This window comes from Aplysia californica, unplaced genomic scaffold, assembly GCF_000002075.1.
Source record: "Aplysia californica isolate F4 #8 unplaced genomic scaffold, AplCal3.0 scaffold00375, whole genome shotgun sequence".
NCBI classification, from domain to species: domain Eukaryota; kingdom Metazoa; phylum Mollusca; class Gastropoda; order Aplysiida; family Aplysiidae; genus Aplysia; species Aplysia californica.
In genome coordinates this window covers 741,822-749,538 of record NW_004797645.1, presented here as the reverse complement: position 1 = coordinate 749,538, position 7,717 = coordinate 741,822, and the positions used below count along the sequence as shown (strand labels likewise).

At 37.7% G+C, this 7,717-nt stretch overlaps 1 long non-coding RNA gene across 1 annotated transcript in view; it reads left to right on the top strand.

The window, feature by feature from the left end:
* LOC118478141 overlaps positions 1-7,717 on the top strand; it is a 16,376-nt gene that overhangs the window by 920 nt on the left and 7,739 nt on the right. The window lies entirely within an intron of this gene.

Here is a 7,717-nt window from a genome sequence, read left to right as displayed (position 1 = left end):
GGATTGTTTGGCAGTGTTAGGGTTGGGATATTTTCTTCAAGAAGGAATGAAAGATTGGGAAATGCAACATTAAAAAGTGCAGACAGATGAAACATTTTTTTTAAACCGGAGGAATAACGATATTATGCAACCTCAACATGTGATAAACAATGATCAATCTTGTAGAAAATAATGTTAAAACCCCCAAATGTCACGTCCAGATATCCGGAAAGACTTTGTGCAAGTTGCTTTGACCTATGGTGAGAGATCAAAACTCCACATTTATTCAAAAGGCAGCTCCAGAAATTTTTGTTCTAAGATTCAAGGAATAATTATAATATATATTTTATCAGTCAGAACACAATGTGCCGTTTATGCGTGACTAAAGTGCTGTAAAAAATTCGTGGTGCAACTTATCCTCAATTTTTTCTTTAACTGGTGAAGCAACGTCATCCATATTACTTTGCACAGCAGTTTGCTTCAGTTTGTCTTAACTTAATCCTATTTTTCAACAACAGTTGAGGCTAAAGTAAAAAAAAACTTTTCTTCATATCATAAATTTATATAAAAGACTACACTTCTCCTTCACGCGGAAAATGGAATTGTTCACAGCACTTCCCGCTTCTCACACACATTTTGATTACGCAAAATGGGTTACATCACAGCTCACCAATGATACTTTTGTAGGAAAAAACTAGAATCTAGTTACAAGAAATTAATATTAGGGCCGAACACTTCTTTGCAACAAAAAGTTAACAAAATATGCGTTCAATATAGATAATCGGCGATTTTTAAAAAAAATGACGGACTTGCTCTTAAAAGCCATAATAAGCTAATGTCCGAGCTGTAAATCTTGTAAAATCAGGAGAAACCACCCACTATAGTGCGGTCAAAAACTTGTGGCGCAACTTGTTGTCAAATATCTCCTCATCTATCGAATGTAAACTCTCCAGCTTTTGCACAGTGACTTGTATAAATTTGTCTTAACAGATCACTATTTTTGTAAAGATCAGTTAGCTCTATTGTAGAAAATTCGTGAATAAATACTAATAAAAATGTAAGTGGGTGGTTCCTACTGATCTTAAAAGGTTTACGGCTGAGACGATATCGCTTTTAATAATAAATAATAATAAATAATAGATAGCATTTGTATAGCGCATATCCCCGCTCAACAGCAGGCTCTATGCGCTTTACACTATATTATTACCCCAGCAGACCATAGAACACTCCGAAACATTCTCAGCTTCCCGGGAAGCATACAGTGCAAGCGGCCATTTATAGGCGCTAAAACCGTATCTTTCGCTGTCTATAGCAGGGTACCCATTCCCAACTAGGTGAAGTGAGAAAAATTCGTGTAAAGTGCCTTTCCCAAGGACACAACGTCGGGCCCCTGACGGTATTCGAACCCACGACCTTACGGTTGCGAGTCCGAGAGCCTAACGTCATTTCTTTTTCTGATCCCGAGATTGTCTTAATTGAACTCATATTTTGAGAACTTTTAGTGCACTTGGTGTTCGCTTTAAAATTATTTTTTTGTAACTAGTTTTGTCACTAAAAAGTGCCATTGGTGAGCAGTGACGTAAGTCATATGGGTATACAAAATGTGTGTGAGAAGCGGGAAGAACGGTGAACAATATTTTCCGCGTTAAGGAGGTTTGTAGTATTTTATATAACTTAATGAAGAAAAGTATTTTAATCTAGTCTCAATTGGAGTAGAAAAATATTATTAAGTTAAGACAAATTGAGACAAACTGCTTTTCAAATTATGGGTGACATTGATTCACCCGTTATAAAGATATTTAAGGATAAGTTGCGCAATGAATTTTTGATCGCACGATAGGAATTTTTATTAGTATTTACTAAAGAATTTTCGAGAATAGAGCTAACAAGTCTTTACAAAAATACTGATCTGTTAAGGCAAATTGATACAAGTCACTGTACAAAAGCTGGAGAGTTTATGTTGGATAGTTGAGGAGATATTTGACTATAAGTTGAGTCACGAAGTTTTGACGGCACCATAGCGTTTGTAACGCGCTCAGAGCCTGAGTTCTTTCATTGGTGTTGAGCGCTCTATAACTATCATAACTACACTTTTATTAATATTACGATTACAATTAGTATTATCATTACTATCTAGCAAACAACAACAGCAACAACCGCAGCAGTAATAAAAATAAAAACAACAACAACAACAACAACAACAACAACAACAACAGCAGCAGCAACAACAACAGCAACAACCGCAGCAGTAATAACAATAAGAACAACTAAAACAACAACAACAACAACAACAACAGCAGCAGCAACAACAGCAGCAACAACAACAAGAGCAAAAACATCGAACAAGTACAACACATGCCCACCTCCGGAAAAAAAGAACCAAAAAAAGAAGAAAGCCAAACAATCATTTCACCAATGCACTGAGCTTTTCTTAGGATATATTTTAAACAACCCTCTGACTGAAGAAACACCGCTGAGCGTCCATCATTACAAAACAGCAGCAGGAAATCGAACGCGTAAAAAAATAAAAAGCACACAAAAAACAAAACGTTTTTCTTTGGTTCCGCTTGGCACAGATTTTTTCTTCCTTCCTGTTCTGTTCGTATCGTCTCCAAAAGTGCACGTCTAGTAAATTACCTTTCCCTAACCATTCAACAACAAAAAATCAATTATTCAGGTTTTCGAGCTGTGGGATAGCCAGAAATAATTTTGAATTAAAAAAATCTCGAAGGTTCATGCAGTGAATTTGATCGGGATTTGGGGGGGGGGGGGGATGCTCAAGGCCACACACGGCAGTGGTGTAGTAATTAGTCTCCTCGTCGTCTCACGCAGAGGGTGTCAGTTCTAGTCTAGTGGTTTTTAGTTTAGTTCCTATTGATTGAAACATAGGCCTCATTAGTAATTATTCAGGTTTAGAATACATGCACTGTCAGTAAGGCACTTTTAGTTTCGTCTGAAATATAAAATACTTTAGGTATTGCAAACTAAAATTTTATTTACAATTCAGCCATTATTATTAAGTACGGCTAACCTAACAGTTACAATTCAGTAGGCCTATTTTTTGCTGTTTGTCAGTTTCGCCACCATCATTATTAAGTGCGGCTAGCCTAGCAGTCTATACGTCATTAAGTACGGCTAGCCTCTTTCATTTTCTTTATTGAACATCTTCGTCTATTTGTGGCACGTTGTTTCCCTTTCAGCCCTTGTGATGTCTTTTTTTTACTTCAACACTTGTTTATTAACTTTGTTAGTGGCCTCGCAATCGTGAGGTTGAAGGTTCGAGGGTTCGAGCCGCGGGCCCGACGTTGTGTCTTTGGAAAAGGCATTTTACACGAATTTTCCTCACTTCAACAAATAAGTTGGCAAAGGGTACACAGTTATAGAAAGCGAACGATCTTGTAAGAATGTTAGTGTTTTAGCGCCTATAAATTGGCCGCTTGCACTGTATGCTTCCCAGCAAGTTGAAATTGTTTCAGAATGCTCTCAGGTCTACTGAGGTAATAGTATAGATTGTGAAGCGTATACAGCTTGCTGTTTCGCGGGGATTTGCGCTTTACAAATCTTGTCTATCATTGTTATTAACTTTAACCAGGCCATTTGTTTACGCCAGCGCGCACGCTGCCGTCTACTTGATATGGCCTGTTTCAAATGTTTCTGCGATAAGTTTATGAACCAATTGGTTCAAGATAAAAACAACCCAAAGAAATTAAAGCTTCTAATAATATTATGTTTCTGTCTTCTTATGCCAAATTCGTAAAAACTTTGATTTGTTTTTTCATACCTGTTTTGCAATTTTCTAAAGTCAATTTTTTTCGACATGAAATCGATATTTGATTAAATTTTAAGTTTACAGCACACCAATCAATGTTTCAAATTGATATTCACTGTTTGGATTACCTCTTTTCTTATTTTTTTTCCATAGTTTTGGGGTCTTTTTTTCGTTTTTTTTATTGCTTCGTTTCCTTCTTTTTTCTTTCTTTCTTTCTTTCTTTGTTTATTTGTTTGTTTGTTTGTTTCTTCCTTCCTTCCTTCCCTTTTTTCTTTCTTTCTTTCTTTCGTTCTTTCTTTCGTTCTTTCTTTCTTTCTTTCTTTCTCTCTTTCTTTCTTTCTCTCTTTCTTTCTTCATTTAATTCTTTATTTTTTTCCTTGGCTTATTAACGTTTGTCAGATCAATGCAAAACAGAAATGCCCTGCATTTAGCAACGGGTTACAATCTATTTAGATAACGATAAAGATGTCGGAGTATAACTGACACCGGGGCGACCAGTGACACAGGTGCGCCATACGAGGCAGTTACCAGAGGGCCAATTTTAAAATCTTCCGTTTGACCCGCCGGGTATCGAACCCCTGATCTCCCACTCCTCGGGCGGTCGCTTTAGCCACTGAGCCAAGGGGACTGGTTCTGGCACTTATTATACGATTGAATGCCACAGACACCACTCAGCCGTAAGAAGGATATGTATGTACGTATGTACGTATGTATGTACGTGTGTGTGTGTGTGTGTGTGTGTGTGTGTGTGTGAGTATGAGTGTGTATGTGTGTATGTGCGAGCGTCACGTGCGTGCGTGCGTGCGTGCGTGCGTGCGTGCGTGCGTGCGTGCGTGCGTGCGTGCATGCGTGTTTGTGTGCGTGCGTGTCCAATTTATGTTAAATATCCGATGTGCTGTACCAATGTATGTAATAGCCCAACCATATGTTAAAATAAGTGGATGTATGGGCCCAAGGCCTTTCAAATCAATAAACCATTTTGAATTTTTGAATCTTTGAAAAAAAGAAGGATATTATAATTCTTGAACATACGGACCGAAAGGCGAAGTTGTACTGCCATGATCTGATGAAACGCATTTTTAATCTGCGTATCGACCTTCCGTTTACTGTCCCAGAGGGAAATTTTTCTTGGCTGTACAGGGCCGTAAAAACACGACGTGCAGGTATAGATAAAAATTTAATTGTATTGTTATTACTCTCATTAAAATTTTATATGAAAAGAAAAAAAGTAAAACTGACAAAAAGTACGTATCACATCAGATGCACCATTCAACCGCAAGCAGGAATTTAATTACAAGACCTTTAGAGTCATGCAGATACATACTCAAAAAAGCAATACACATTGGTGTTTCTTCTGACAGTAGCACCACACAGAAAAGTTCTCTGCTTCCCAGTTTTCGTGTTTTTGTTTAACAGGTGATTTAAGCTTACATGAAACGAGGGATTTTCAAGGGGTTTGGATTTTTTCAGTAAAAAAAAAAAGTGATATAAGCTTATAACCTGAATAGATGTAAATGTCTTGAACATTTAGCTCTCACTGGCAAAATTGAAAGCAAACGAGGCAAGAGTAGGCCCAGAGCAACATACTTAGGGAACCTAAACAAATGGGTAGGAGGAAAGATCTGGGAAACGTAGCTTTTTTTAGGAGCATCCGAGCCAAGGAATGAAAAAAAAGAACCATGATCACCGATGTCTGTCTCAGATCTGGCACTGGATGATGATTAGCTAATTATGGTCTAATTAGAAGACTTAGGATCGGATTGTTTTAGTTTTATGAAAAAGTTGGTCTCTGTAGCGGCCATATTGGATTTTTTGCCGTACTTCGGTGGCAGGCTTCTCCACAGAAAAAAAAAGAAATTTAAGCCTCAAACCTGATGCACAAATACACAAACCCATTATCTGTGACTACAGGCAAGGATTTTTTTCTAACATAAAAAACTGCAAACGTATCCATATATCACCGGGCGGCTTCCGAAAAAAAAACACGAGTACTGTGACAAAAAATAAGGAACATTATAAAGAGTAATCCATATTTCGAAAACCCCTCGCCTAGGATCACACACCAGACTATACTGCATCTTTGTGCCAAAGTTCAAGCTCTGGCTCAGATCATAAAACAAAAAACGCTTGTCACCGCGCGGTCACCACTGTAAGAAAGTAAAAAGCAAAAAAAAAAAAAAAATGATTTGAAAGCGTCAAAGTTCGAAAAGTGTTCTTTATAAAACAACAAATTTGACAGTTTTAAAAAAAGTTGGCCCATTTGTCTAATATATTAAATGGAATTGATCGGGTTATTGGTTCATTTCCTTCTGAAGCTAGCATTCATCAATATAATCTTAAAACTATCTATCTTCATAAAATTTCAGCTCCGCCGTTGATCCATTACAAACAAATCTGTACAATCATTGAGTAAAACAATCTGAGATTACACTTAAACAATAATGTGTGTTTGTGTGTGTGTATGTGTGTTTGTGTGTGTGTATGTGTGTGTGTGTGTGTGTGTGTGTGTGTGTATGTGTGTGTGTATGTGTGTCTGTGTGCGTGCGCGTACGCGCGTGAATGTGCTTAATGTGGCGGTAGTCACAAGAGACACACTACCTTTCTCTGCGTGAAACGTGATTTATTACCTTCGGCCACTGCAAAATTTGTCGAGCAAGGTGCTCCACGTTTTGCCTCAGTTCACAGTGGTTGGGATAAGTCTGGACATATATCTGCCCCGGATTTTGAAGTCTAACGGGTTCAGGTTGGGATTGTATGAAGCTCGGCACAAGGTATACTGCGACTTCTGTTGAAGTGATTCTGGTTCCACTCGATGACTGGAGCTTACAGTGTGCTCCTTCTTGTTTGAACAAAGGTCATTTCCGCTCCTGGGGTCCTTCATAATTTTCCCAATGATCTTCAACACAGATCTAGAATATTCAGAGAACGAACTTCTAACACTGTTGCTATACTATAGTCTTCAACCATGAACCAGTTCGGACCAATGAATCCAACTGCTACCCACACATTCTGTGTGCGCACGTTTTCGGTCAACGACGTTGTCTGGTCTTTCTGAACTCCAGTGAATTTTATTTCTTGTGTTCACGTCTCTGTTCAAGTAAAAATGGACTTCATCACGTAACCACCCTTTCCATAAAAGAATGATAATTAGCATGATCCCCAAGAAACTATATACACCGTTTGGTCTATTCCCTGGCATGGAAACCGGAACCGACTTGGTATATCGAAATATGACATGCCTTTAAATCGAGATCGTGTATCAAAATTTTGGGAACAGAAATTTTCGAAAGATGGAATTCAGCTCACCTACGACGAACCTTTCCTCTTGTTAGACACAGATACACATGTCAGGCCTTTTAAAGTCCACATACTTTCCAAGGACAGTGTTATTTGATGACATACTGCAGCCCACTCTATTGTTGATTTTCGATGATAACATTTTTTATTGTAGATAGACAGATAGATAGATAGATAGATAAAGAGACAGACAGATAGATAGACAGATGGATAGATAGATAAAGAGATAGATAGATAGACGGCTGATAGATAGATAGATACATTGTAGATAGATAGATCGATAGATCGATAGATCGATAGATAGATAGATAGATAGATAGATAGATAGATAGATAGATAGATAGATAGATAGATAAGAGGTAACGATGTCGATCGCGTAACAGAACAACCGTCAAGAACGTTTGTTTGAATTTAATTAACGTACCTACCTGTTGTTCCAACTCTAATGAAATTCAAACAAAAGTTCTTGACAGTTATTTGTTACGTACGTACATATGTACACACAAAAGTGTGTGTGTGTGTGTGTGTGTGTGTGTGTGTGTGTGTGTGTGTGTGTGTGTATGTGTGTGTCTGTGTATGTAAATGTTTACATGCGTTTTATATGTATAATATGAATAATTCTATATTATGTACAATGCATATACATTTTATATCAGTGTCTGTGGCGTTGCG